The sequence below is a fragment of the Balaenoptera musculus genome, chromosome 13 (assembly GCF_009873245.2).
Source record: "Balaenoptera musculus isolate JJ_BM4_2016_0621 chromosome 13, mBalMus1.pri.v3, whole genome shotgun sequence".
NCBI classification, from domain to species: Eukaryota; Metazoa; Chordata; class Mammalia; order Artiodactyla; family Balaenopteridae; genus Balaenoptera; species Balaenoptera musculus.
The window spans coordinates 73,611,233-73,626,226 of NC_045797.1; the positions used below are offsets into that span (position 1 = coordinate 73,611,233).

Genomic DNA, 14,994 nt, shown 5'->3' on the forward strand with positions numbered 1-14,994 from the left:
CTTAGAGGAAACAATAGATTCCACTAAATCCTGAAACTGAGTGTGAAAAAAGGCCTGATACACAGAGTTGAGCCCCCCTCCCACCAGGACAACTCCATATTCTACTATGGAGCCTTAGAAAGTTTTGTCTTGTGGATAAATTATGATTATTCTCAAAGACTTCTCAATCGACAACGTCTTTACCACCAATTCTTTATATACTAAAGTAGCCAAAGAAAAAGAGGTACAATTTAACTACATAACACCAAATATAACTACCAATTTATTTTTTTATCCGGAAAGAGTATTTTAAGAGGCTCTGAAAGAGCAGAGAAACTAAGACTCACAAGATTAAAGGGTATCTAAATATTAATATTGAATATTTCACACAAAATTTTTCTCCTTACATGAAAAGTACTAAATAAGCTACATTTAAATGCTCTATATATGTGTATATATACACACACACACACACACACATATATATATATATCTATATATATCTCAGATACTTCTCATTTAATAGAAAGTGGATAAGATTTAAAACATAAGGAGTAGGGTTAAAGGATGAGTGGTATATCCAATTCAAATTGTATTAAAATCCAAATATAAAATATAAACAGAAGTTACATTTTCCTAAATGAAAGCAAATATTCACTATCCCCGCCAAAGTAGGTAAATTATACTATTAAGAGAAAAAATATACATGGACTGAGATACTTTCTTGCTTTGATATATGTAAAAAAATAAAAGCACTTGTTATGGTTGTCTAAATGTTTAGGGTTATATGGTTAGAAATATATAATGCTACTTTTATGGATAGGTCAACTCGGGGAAATAAATTAGCAGAATCATTTGAATTAGCTGTCTTCATACTGGGCAAGGCTTACTTCTCTCTCTCTCTCTTTTAAAGCTTTTTGATGTATAATTGATATACAAAAGAATTGCACATATTTAATGTATACATTTTGATAAGTTTGGACATAAGCATACACCTGTAATGTTATCACCACGATCAAGGTACTAACCAAATCTATCACCTCCAACAATTTCTTTATGTTCTTGTTTGTGTGTAAGAACACTTAACATGAGATCTATCCTCAACATATTTTAAGTGCACAATACTATGTTGTTAACTACATATGTATATGTATATACATATATATATAAACTATTTTGTACAACAAATCTCTAGAAGTTACTCATCTTGCATACTTTTTAAAGGTTCTTTGTACATGTGAAACATTCCATAAGATGTCCTGTGTTGCCACGGAGGATGCAACTATTTTTAGGTGGACTGTGGCAAATCACACAAAGATCAATGACATTAAGAAGAAAGCTAGATTCCATACTCTCCTCTTTGTCTTGTGTTTCTTCCCTCAAACTCACTGACATCTTCCTGGCTGTTAGAAGTGGTGCTATAAGGGTTGATGGCTGAGAATAATGCTCACCTTCTTGGGACTGGGAAGCTCAGGTGAATTTTATCATTTTCTTCAGCGTATGACTCTGAAATCATTCACTGTAGGGTTTTGTTTTGTTTTTTCCCAATCAGGAACATCAAATCCATCTTATCCTTGTGTTGAGTTTTCTAGACTGGCTTTCTCTGACATTTTCCCTTTATCTTCAGGAAGCTCAGTCTCACAAAAGGTCCAACATCTGTTGCAAGGCAGTGGAAGGGGAGGGTTTATTTCATTTTATAAAGTACACTTCCAGTAGTCAATTAAAGACATTTCAAGATCTTCTTCAAGTGAGTCTGTATCACTCTTCCATGTCTGATGTACAGGAACTTGGTATACCTCGCCATCTTTCTGGAGAGTTATTCTTCCGCACTAAAGCTATCATCTTCTGAATCGAGACTCAACTTCAAATTCCAGAGAATTCATCTGAAACTGAATCCTGCTCCAACCACCTGAATGTTCACTTACACCAGCATCACGGTCCGGATTTGATGGCATCTCTGTGAATTCTCTGCTACTTCTTCCACAACATATATCCCTCATTACGCAGAAAACCAGGCTTTCATCAAAGAAAGAGAAACGCTATCAGATTTCTGTGCTTTCTTTGTCATTCGCCAGGTAGTTCATCTGAATTTTCTCAGAAGTCATCGCTTCTTCCTCTGAATTCCCAAACCACTCATATCCCAGGCCTCTGGGGCTCAGGAACACACTAGGTCTGGAGGAGGTTTCTGGGGGGTGAAAGAAGCGGGACCCCTAGAGGCATTAGGGATACCCCTCCGGCTGGGCTTCTCTGCGCATCTTCCTTTCAGGCACGCAGACCTCACAGGCTCAAGGGGCTCCGGCTTGCGCGGGTCTCCCTGCGTGTCACTGGGCGTTTGCACATGTGCACTCAAGTCTCCCCATCCTCCACCAATTCCCCTTTTCATTTTCAAAATTGCCCAGGTTTGGACACAAATTCTCTTTTCGTGCTATATAAGGGTCACTAAATATTATGAAGCCGAGTAAAAGGGAAGGCAGGGTGCTTGAAGGATCATCCGAATGGGTGCAGAATTCATGGCCCATCGATGAAGAAAAGAAAGAGGGCTTTAGTAAGAATATTCGTAGATGAGTACACAGTAATAAAACATAACATAATTAGGTGAAAGCTAAAAACTTAAATTTCAGTCTTCGCACACTGTAGACAGCAAGCCAGTAGAACACTTGAGTCGCACACTGTAGACAGCAAGCCAGTAGAACACTTGGGACCTAACATGTAACAGCATCTAACATTCACAATGGTGAATGATTCTATGTGATACTGCTCTGATTTAATTACCTTCAGAAGTCCAAGTCTGATTCCTTCCAAAATTTAGCATCTATTGCAAGCCTAATGAGTTAAAAGTTGGAACTGCAGAACAGAGCCATTACAAAAATAACAGTAATCAACATACTCTTACAGAACTCCTAAAGCGATGATTCACACAGGATTTCACAAAAAACTCCCATTAATGCTAATGAAATTGGGTAAGCTACAGGCTGACACTCTCCTATACATTGATATGTGAATAGTTCCCTGAGGTACTTACTTAGATGAGGGAACTTAATTTTCTCTCCACTAATCCTCTCTGGATGAAAAATAAGAAATCATGCTTTCGATTTCTTTTTAAAGTAGATGGCACAAATTCAGAAGCATTCCAGTAGATTAATCAAAAGCCACATTAGGGCACAGTCTAGCTCATTTTTTAAATAATTAATTAATTTATTTATTTTTGGCTGCATTGGGTCTTCGTCGCTGTGCGCCGGCTTTCTCTAGTTGCAGCAAGCGGGGGTTACTCTTCGTTGTGGTGCTCGGGCTTCTCATCGCGGTGGCTTCTCTTGTTGTGGAGCACGGGCTCTAGGCACGCGGGCTTCAGTAGTTGTGGCTCACAGGCTCAGTAGTTGTGGCTTGCGGGCTTAGTTGCTCTGCGGCAAGTGGGATCTTCCCGGACCAGGGCTCAAACCTGTGGCCCCTGCATTGGCAGGTGGTTTCTTAGCCACTGCGCCACCAGGGAAGTCCCTCTAGCTCAGTTTTGACCAGTCAAACCATCTTCCATTCAGATGGATGCCAGTTGGCCAAAATCTTGAGAAGTCAGTTCTGTTTGTGGCTCTGAAAGTAAGCCATTAAGTTCATTCAATCTTGCTTCTTTGAGATTCTAGAAAAAGAAACTGTGCAATTATGTGAGGGAACTAGTTGAGAAGAAACAGAAATTCCTGATTGCCTTAGTATGAATTGAACAGTTCCATCACCGATTTAATTAGCTGCCTAGGGAAGGAAAGATCATGAAATGTTGAGGTAGAAACAATGTAAGACCATTCAAAGACTTATACAAAATGATAGGACAGGTATAATTAAGTTTCTGGGGCAGAAGTGTTATTTTGTGTATTTCAGAGGAAAGTAGCAACTTTCACTACCATGTCAGTGTTTTTGGCAGATAATGATCATTATGATAATATCACCTTGGTTGTATACAATTCTTGACCAGGGCAAAATAAATTTTCTATTTATCTTCTCATTTATTACAGCTTCCTGGTATATAGGTAGGGCTGTGTTATGGTCTTATTTTGTAATTGACAAAGTGAGGCTCATTTTGGTAAGTTACCGCATAGAAAAAAAGTGGTAGGCCCTAAAAATAAAACATTGTAAATAAAATAAGTATGCTGATTTTGATGAAGAGAATGAGGTCATAGAAAGCAGTCTTAAAATCTCATTTAGCTGACCTTTGTTCTTTTACAGCTGATGCAATTAAGCCTTAAAATGGGAATTTTCTAAAAGTCATTGCCCAGGATCTTAATGTCAGAAGAATTCTAGTGTCTTGCTTTTTGGTTAGTGATATTTAGAAAGTTTTAAAAATAGGGATAGATCCCCAAATACCAAAATATGTCTTTGATTATATTTTCTGTGAACACATAAATAGTTGCTATTATTTGTTGCTCAGTGAAAAGTATCTGATGCTTCTTATTGTGACTAAAACCCAAATTACACTGAATTTAGCAGACACATTTTGGCTAATTATGTGGCTTTAAGCAAATATAAAAAGTTTGCTAATTTATTAGACATTAAGAATCAGTGCCACTACACATGGCATTTTAAAAATGACTAGTATAAAATCTACAATTATAGTTGGAGATATCTCAGTAATTGATAGGATAAGTAAAGTAAAAATCAGTAAGAACAACACTATCAACTAACTTGACCTACTTAACATTTACAGGACAGAGGGCAGAAACCTAAAAACAGAAGAATACATTTTTTTTCAAGTGCACACACACTATTCACCAAGATAGATCATATTCTGTGACACAGATTCTAGAATGAAACTGCACAACATATATCCTCAGACCACAATGGAATGAAACTAGAAATCAATAGATAATAATTGGAAAATTATCAAATATTTTGAACTTTAAAAATATACCCCTGAATAAATCCTGTGTCAAAGAAGAAAACAAAAAAGAGATTAGGAGAGATTTTGAATTAAATGAAAGTGAAAATACAACATATCAATATTTATGTGATCAGTTTAAGTGGTGCTTAGAAAAAATTGGTAACACCGGGAAAAAAAGAAATGTTTCTAATCAATCTTTGGAGATTCAACTTAAGAAAGTAGAAAAAGAAGAGCAAATTAAATTCAAAAAAAAATAAAAGAGCAAAAATCAGTAAAACTCAAAATATAAAATAAATACAGAAAATCAAAAAACCAAAACTGAAAAGATCAATAATAAAATTGATAAAACTCTGGCCAGACTAATTAAGAAAAAAAGAAGATACAAATTACCAATGTCAAGAATAAAAGAGGGAACCTCACCTCAGATCCAAAGACATTAAAATATACAGGAACATTATGAACAACATTATGACTATAAATTTGACAGCTTAGGTTGAATGGACAAATGCTTTGAGATAAATACCTAAAAAGGGTGAATTTTACTATATGTAAATGTTATTTCAATAAACCTGACTATTAAAAAAAGGAGAGATTGGGTTATTCAGGAAAGGAAACAAAATGTACCACTGCTGTAACTATCAGTGATATGTTCTTTGATATGCTTTACACTGATATGTTCTTTTTTTTATAATGTTGTTTTTATTTAATTGTTGTTTTTATAGCTCAGCCTAACATTTTTGGCCAACATGAAGATTATACACAGGTGCTTAAAGCTCAATCTCATAATATCTACAAAGTACACATTTATTTCCACATTTTTCCTTCCATCATTTTTCTTTAACTGATCTTGTATTTAAGACACTTGATTCACTTCCACTTTTTTATATTATCTAGTACAAGTGAAGATTTTTGATATAGAATACAGAGCTAAGAGTCATTTTCCCTCCCTAGAATGTGGCAATCCATTTGGTAACATTATTTATTTTTCCTTGATTTGAACCTTAGGAATTTGACTAAATTGTAATGAAGCTAAAGAGTCTACATGGACTGATATTTTGGGGGAGATTTGAAATCGTTGCATTACATTTGCACCTCATCTTAGTTGTGGGCTTTGTGTGCTGGTAGTCAGTCACTAGTATAAAATAAAAATGCTTTCTAACATGAGCATTAAGTATTGATTAAGTTATTAATTCCCCAATAGATCCAGGAAGAGAAAAAAACTAGATCAAGATAGTCTTTATTAGTCAGAGTGATAACAATAACATGATAGCCATAATTTATCGAACACTTACATGTGCCAGTGTGTTAGGCAATTTTCATTCATTACTTAATCCTTATAACATCATTAAGACATGAGAATAATTCTCATTGTACCACAAGGACTGATACTAAAGACTAAGATATATTCTGCCAAATAAATTAGCAAAACTTAAGGGGGAAAATAATCACCAGTGTTAGCAGTGGCTGTTGGGAAATGTATGAATTCAAACTTGCATTGTGGATGGGAGGTTAAATTGTGCAAAAACCACCTTATTAAGTAATTTCTAATATATATCAAGAGCCATGATAACATAAAACATAAAACACATGAAGGTGTTTTATGTTTTGTTAGATTAAGCCTTGAAACATACTCTAAAGGAATAATCCAGGCTACACAAAATAAAAACAAAAACCTGAGATTAATGATATTAATTTGAGCAGTAGCCATAATATTATTTTATTTATTTAACAATATTTAATAATATTTAATATTGAACAATATTTATTTTAAATTTATATTTAACAATATGTAATATGCAACAATAATTGTTAAATAAAATGCAATGTAGCCATATGACTTTATATTAAATGCAATATGCCACACACCCAGCCATATGTATATATGCATGCATATGCATAAATATATATATACATACATATACATATGTGTGTATAAAAATAAATACAGCTCTATATTTACATTTCCTCTGATTAAAACTATTTTCAAAAGTGTGATGCACAGACTAGATTGAAGTGGCCAAAAATTTAATGTCTAATATTTCTCACCACTTAGGTTATATTCCTGCAACAGTGAATTATTTATAGTACTCCAAGTAAAGCTGTGGTATGAGCTTTGATTTGTGTATTTCTTTTTCCTGGAATGATCTTCCTGTCCTTCCTATTTTGAGGCAGCCCAACTTATTCCTTAAGATAACATCCAGGAATTATCTTTTCTGAGACTCTATCTCTACTTCCTTTCTATGTACACCTAAGGTTCCTGCTAACAGTTCTATCCTAGACTCTGACACATTATTATAAGGTGGTCTCTTTGTTGGCTTTGTAGGAGGCTTCCGTCTCCACTGGGACCCTTTGTGAGCTCAGAGACTGTTCCATTTCTTCTTTATCTTCCCAGGATCTAGCAAGTTCTGGATGTATAGCAGCATCATAAGCATCCCAAGAACTGAACCTATATGATCTGAAGTTCAAGCAGTGTTTAGAGTAAGATAGTATGATTACATTAAGATAGTAAGTTTTCATTTTTAACTTTCTCATAATTTTACACTGTGGTTATATTGTTTTTATAATGATGAAAATATATGCATTCAAACAAAATGAAATAGGATGCCGATGCATACTAAGGTCTATCTATAATTTATCAATACCACTCTTCGACCAGCAAATTGTAGAAATACCTAGAGGTATAAGTATGATATATTTCATGACAAACTTTAAATGTTTACTTGAAATCTGGGGTCAAAATTGAACAAAACTTACATGAAAAAGGAACGGTGCATGTCCATAGAAGTCAACCCTATATGTCATTGAAAAGTATATTAAAGCATGAAAACTGCAAATAATTTAGACAAACATAAATGAATAAGTATTGTTACAAAACACAATATATATAGCTGAGGGTAAACTCTGTCAGCTAACAAGGAAAACTAGGTGTCCTTAAAAACTTAAAACAGAAGGAGGAAATAATAAAGATGGCAATTATACAATATAGAGAGATTCCAGATATTTAGCTAGGAAGATGTCCTTTCATAAACATACAATTTGTGTGCACTCTGGCACCATCGTGGACATGTGACACGGCATTTTGAATTCCTGTGATTGTTTTGATTTCTGGGAAGTAAGGGAGCAGTAGCAGGAAATTATTTTAAATTTCCTAAAGACACTTACTTGAGCAGGCTTCTTAGATTTACTGCACAATAGTTGGGTAGCTGCTTTTTGGCTTCAGTGGAGACCTGATTTAGGGAGTGTAGACCAACTAATTGATTGCGGGGTGTTAAAACAGGAGGAAAAACACGGAACTTGTGTGGGAATACTGAGCCTCTCTCTGAGGTGGTGTTTTTCTTTCAAAATACCAACAGTAAGGTACCATCTGACACATTAAAAGTTCTGGAGGCCAAAAAGTTTATTTGAAAAACCCTATTGCGACACCCTAAGTAAAAGAATCTCTAAAAAGAGAAAGCTGAAACAAAGAAGCCAAAAATAGAAATCACAGTACAAAAGGAAATAACTAAGTTAAAGCACAGACATGATAACTAAGCATAGAACAGAACATCTTTGATCCTAAAGGCATATCCAGAAACCATCAAAGGCAAATGTTACAGGTAAAAGCAATACAAAGGATTACCTCGAGAGAAAGGAAAGGCATATATTTAGATGCACGGTTAGGAGAGAAAACAAAACCAGGCAAGCAGTGAAAGATCTGAAAATTGAAAGGGGAAATCAAATCAGTGGCTTTTCTGCCTCATCCATCTGCCGGCACCCAGATAGCACACTTTGGAGTCCAATAGAGTGAAAACAAGATTGGGCAACTTCAGCAGAAACACATCCTCTCCATTTTTAAAATAATGAAAACAGTAACAGAGGCATGACTAGGAACCAAATAGGAGAAACATCCAGGAAATTGCAGAAGGGACAGTCAGAGAGGCAGTGAAAGGGAGTTTATTCATTGGAATGAAAAGTCAGCATGGCTGGGCCACGCTACATGTTTCAATGGCCTGGAAAAAAAAAATGTGCCGAGAAAACCGTGAACTGTCTAATGATCACATTTGGTCAAGCGAGAAAAAGGTTCTGGGCTGCTGGGGAAGAGCTGGATCTAGCTCGGAAGTGATCATAGGAGGCTGTTTAAATTCCCAATCATGGCACTGAGTCCTCACCATCTGCCCACAGGGTTTCTCCCACAGCACCTCCTCCTTGGGTCCTTGGCATGGGCTCTCTGTCGTTGTCACAGCTGCTCCTGAGAATAAACCCAGACACTTTACTGAGGTTTAAAACAACCTATGTCTTCTGGATCATGCCTTCACGCCAGCCTCTCTCCTATCATTCTCCCCCATGTTTACTAAGCTCCGGCCACTCTTTCCTTCCACCAATACTTGAAGCTCAGCCATCAGATTTGTGTCTTTACACATGTTATTCCCCCTGGCAAAAGTCATCTCCATTTCCCCTCATTCGGGTATCACCTTATCAGAGAGGTTGTACACCCCTCTACCCTTCACTATCACATCACACTTTTAATACCTCATAAAATGTATCAACATGTGAAATAAGCATGTGTAATTATTTAGTTACTCTGCTTTTTATGACTCCCACAAAATATAAACTCTAAGAAAGCAGAAACCTGGTTTGCTCACCACTCAATCTGAAACAACTAGAGGACTGAATACTGTCTAGCAAGAATTCAGTAAATGTTTCTTTAATTAAGGGGTTGATTGGCAGAGGAACAGTGATCATTCCAGGCTTGAAGCAAAGATGAGGAAGAACAGATACATTGTTTCAGGAAAGGTGCAGGGCATGTTATATACATTACTTCATTTAATGCTCCACCAAACCTGAGATGTAGGTATTATTATCCACACTTTACAGATAACAATTGAGGCTAAAAACATTGCAATAACTTAAAGTCATGTAAAGAGGGAAAAGTTCGTTTCAAATCTGATTCTGGATTCCATGTTCTACCAAATTTACCATACTGACCCTTCATAATTTTGGTCATTTCCTTCCCTAATCGGCTCATTTTGCAACATCTTCTGTGAATCAGAGTATATATAATAACCTTCTTCCTTGAGTGATATCTTGTTCTGATCATCAGTGATCATCTGATCACTTTTAGCAGAAAATAAGTGAATTCAAGATGCTAGCTATCATTTTTATGCATCTATTCTATTTCTCTGACTAAGCAATAAAAATCTTTTAGGGCAATAATCTTATCTATTTCTTCTTTGCCTGCCCTGTTTTACCATTGGCCCCACTATATCCCCAAGGCTCTGACCTTCTGTACCCCCTATCCTCTTTTATCCCCTGCCCTCCTATGTCTTCTGCATCCTTATGTGTTCTGCCCTACCTTGAACCACAATTCTCTACACATCAAGATAAGCTGGATAATAAGTCAGCATAAAAATAAGAGAACTTATAGTTAATAAACTTCCTTATTTCCAGACACATGTTCATCATTTTTATGATAATGGCTGGAAGATGAATAGGACAGCAAAATTATTTAGAGTGAATGATATTCTCAATTGCTTCATCTGTCCATGCCTGGTGACCACAGCCTCATTCAAGTCTCTGAGCTCATCTTCTTCCTTCAAGCAAAAAATTTGCCTAGTAGTTTATAAGCATGTGTTTTAGAGCAAGACAGACCTGGGTTTACGTTCTGACTCTGACTCTTCCTAATATACCTGATTTACCTGTCTAATCCTAGACTCTTTATCTGTAAAATGGAGTTGTTAAAATGCTTCTTTCAAAAGATTTTTGTGAGGAATAATTAATCTGATATATGTAAATATAAATTTCTTACCAAAAGGGCAGGCCCATAGAAAGCATTCAATAGCTAACCTGTTCAAAATTTGTAGAAATTCCACCTTTACCCCTCAGGAGGGTTTATACCATCAGGCTGTGGAGAAATTTTCTTTCCTCTTAGAAGACTGTCTCAGATTTTTCTACAGGCTCTCAAAGTAATTAAAATATTTACTTGTTTTTATTAGGAGATGATATCTCTCTAGTTTGGGGGAAATTACTATTCTTTTTCAAAAGATTTGATACTGACATCTGAGTAAACAAGAGGACAGACTTTTTCATTTCAACGGAAACTTTCGGTTCCCATTAGTTCACTTGGTTGGCTTGCTTTTTCTTTTTTTAACTTCTCAGTAACTTTTTAAATGATTTTCCTGATTATAAACTAAATGTATGAGCTCTTTGTCATTCACAGATTTAACATCCACAATACTGATAATTTGAAAATATGACGGATACCACTAGTTCTCATTGACGACTGGCTCTCTGTTCCATCTTGGGCATATACAAGTCTAAAATCCCTGCCCCTTGAAGTTAGGTAGACCCCTGGGAAAACCAATGAAATGAGAGCAAAAATAGCATCTGCTACAGGTTGATGCAATGAAGATCCCTATGGGGTTCTCCAGCATCTTCTTCCTCTGCCACTGCAGTGGCAGACAAAGCTTTATGCTCACTTGGCAGAACCAAAGAACTGAAGCAACATGGGTTATTGAGGGGCAATCAAGTGCCATGGAGAGTCCTCCAGGTTTTTGATAAAGTTGACATAAATGGGATAGGCAGTGGTGGTGAAATGCTTTTGTTGTATTAAGTCAATGAAATTAGAGGGTTGTTTTTGTTATCACAGTATATTCTAATATGCATGTGCAGGAAACAGTAAATTCATCAGGTTTGAGTTGCTTAAAACTTGTACATTCCCAGAAAAGCTGATTTTCTCAACTGGCCCTTGGTGGGCTACAGGCAATTGAACGTTTAAAATGTTCTGATAAGTGTGTTTTGTATGTCTGGAGCTTTGAAGGAAATTCTACCAGTTTATCCAGACAGTTCGTGCAAACAGTGGGATTTATGGTAGGCACCTGCTTTCTTCTTGGCAGTCTCTAGTTTTGGTAATTGCAGTCAGTCGTGAAGGCAGTGTGTTTTTACATGGTCAACCCCCAATAAAAACCTGAGACTTAGCCTCAAGAAAACTTCCTGGTAGACAACATTTCACATATGTTTGTTACAGTTTATAGCAGGAAGAATTGTGTGTCTTGGGTGACTCCACTGGGAGAAAACCCTTGGAAGCTTGCTCCTGGTTTCCTCCAGACTTGGCTGATGCACCTTTGCTGATTTTGTCTTGTACCTTTTCACTGTGATAAACCATAACCATGAGTACAATGACTTCTGAGTTCTATGAGTCCTTTTAGTGAATTACTGAGCGTAGGGATGATCTTGGGAACCACCAAGACACTTCCCTACCTAATACAGAGAATTAGCACTGGAGGTGGGGTGCTGTCATCACAAAAACCTAAAATATGTGACATTGCTGTTATAGGTGCCTTAAAATATGATGATTTATATCAAAAAGTGGCAGAGCATTTGTCATACATGATAGAGTGGTAAAACTCTTGCCTGGAGTAATTTAAGAATTAGAGCATATAAATGATGAACTTTTCCTCTTGAACTCAGAGCGTAGGGAAAATGTTGGAAAATAGAATTTCGTTAGCGTGTTTTGAATAAAATTGGCCACATTTTATATGATGTTTCAAGAAAGTGATGAGCTCAGGAAATAATTGGCTATGGAAAGGAATGATGGAATTATAAGCATTCCAGGTTTTGCAATATTGGTGAAGCAGACAGCTTTTGATCCCAAAATACAAGTGATGAATATTATAAAAACTTTGAAAGTAAAAAATCTGTAAGAACTTAGCCATGTAACAATGAATAAATTAAAGGCCTTCCTATCTTTTGTTAAAACTTCTCAAAAGCCTTAAGTGCCTTGAAACAAAGATCAGATTAAAGGTCAATGCCCAATAAATTAATATCAATATTTAAAATACCTTGTAAAGATCAGATTTATTTGTAGTGGAGCCTTTTCTTACACTATTCAAAATTGACTCAGTAAATCAATTTGGATAGAAAAAAAGTAAGAGAACAGATAAATAAATAAAATCAGAGAAAATACTGGACCTGAGAACATGTAAAGAAATGTCTGGTTCCTGATACATGGATCTGGATGGATTCAAATATGTAAGAGCCCTACCAGGTGTGTATGTATGTATGTGTGTGTGTGGAGTATCATATTGCTAAAGACACTTGGAGCCTAGACTGAAAAAGCCTGTTATTCCTTGAGACTTTGAACTGGTCAGAAGTATTGATTATGTCCAGCTACCCGCAAGAATCACTTTTAACAATTCCTGAAACAATTCCTTTAACTCTGAGATATAAAGACAATAGAAGTAAGGGAAACATTGCAGATTGGTGTCAGAACAGAGCAGGGTAGCATCCAAGTTCCATTATGGACTAGCTATGGAACACTGGGCAATTTCAACAAGAGTAATTATAATGCCATTTCTGGAGGTCATTGTGAGGATTAAATGCATGCAGTTGCTTAGTGTGATTTCTATCACATAGAAGGCATCCAATAAATGTTAATGTTCATTGTCAAAACGATCCTTGGGCCCTTACACTTCTGCAGGCAGATAGTGGATTGATAAACTGTTATAATCGTTAGGAAGGGCCTGTTCCCCAAAGCCCACTTCAGATAAGGACATGGAAGATAATGAGAGACAGAGGGAAAGAAAGCTTTCAGAAGATGGAGCTAGGAGGCCTCTGAGAACAATGGAAAAGGGAATTTCTCCTGGGAGAGAAGATAAGGAATATTCTCTACCTTCAAGATAGGTGGTTCACACTATGTCTGCTAAGTGGGATTTCAGAGTTTCTAATGACCAGTAACTGCTATGTAACTCTCAGTTTTCTTTTTTCAGAACGCGAATGTTTATTACAATTATCCTAGCCTTGTTTTACCATTATATACAAAGCGTGTAGGGGAAGGAGGAGATGAATGTCACTTGAGTTCATAGGTTTCCAGTCCAAGAGGAGCCACGTCCAGATCTGATGGAGAGACCGTTATTGCACAGCACCTAAACTTTAGAGCTCTTGTTGGATAAGATTGAGGTGGTCTTCCTTGGCAAGGGGGTTTGTATTAGCATGAAGATTAAACTCAATGTATTAGAACTGGGAGAAAAACAGTAGCAGAATTTACCAGTGATCATCAGTATTCAATTCTCCTTTCCTGCCTCAAGTTACAGGAACTGCACTTCCCAACCTCCTTAAGTGAGATGAGGCCATGTGACTGGTTCTGGCTGGTAAAACACATCACTTTCAAGCAGAGGCAGTAAAACCACTCTGAGAAGTTTTTAATTTCATTATTCTACGACTGCAGCTTTTATGAAGGAGTCCTCCTATTGTGATGGCCAAGTCCCAAGAGTGCAGCAGGCTGGGTGGAAGACAGCTGCCACTGAGAGTTTCCTAGACCTAGGGCAAATTTTTATAAATAAAAGTTATCATTTTTGTGTGAAGCCCAAAAGATTTGTGGTTATCTGTTAAAGCAGCATACCTTAGCTCATGTTGACTAAAACCATGAACACTGCTGAGTGTCTGTGATTTGAAATTGTTTTCAGTGTCTCTAAGGATGAATTTTAATCTTTTCCACAGTAAGGTTATATGCTGGTTATTGTCAGTTTGTGCTCCCAGAGGTCAGAGTGGCTGCAGCATATTGAAGATGGAAAAGGGTAGTGCAAGAAAAAATTCTACATTTAGGAAGTTTAGATTATAAAGAACTTTTTAAGTCATAGCAGTATGAGGGTGGATTTTAGTTTCTAAAAATTATGGAAAGATGTTGAAAGATGTTAATCAGAGGAGTGAGATATGATATACATTTTATAAATATTCTGGTCTATGTATAGTTCAAAAATGGAAACGTGGATACTAGTTTTAGTGGCTATTGCAGTTCTCCGAGGAAAAGATGATGTGGTTTAAACTAGAGTGGTCATAGTGAAGTTGGAAAAGTGAGGATAGAATCCACATATGTGCTGTAGTTAGGGTTAGAAGCAGTAAGACTTGCTGATCATGTAAGGAAATGCACTAGAGACTTATTTCTCTTGAAGAAAATACAATTTTTGAGAAAGTCAAGAGACTATACAAACTCCTCTGTATTTGCAGAGCTAGAAATTTGCAAAGATCTTGGGATTTATCCCTTGTAAATGTCAAGGGTCTTATGATATCTGCTTATTGTAGAAAACTTGAAAAATACAGTTGTACCCAAATGTCATTGAGAAGTGGGTATGAATTGCATCTATGCCATAATTACATTTTTTCCGTGCACTTCCAATTTC

General features: G+C 36.3%; 1 pseudogene; it reads right to left on the reverse strand.

The window, feature by feature from the left end:
* Window positions 1-792: 792 nt before the first annotated feature.
* LOC118905792 lies at window positions 793-2,362 on the reverse strand (annotated as a pseudogene).
* Window positions 2,363-14,994: the final 12,632 nt, after the last annotated feature.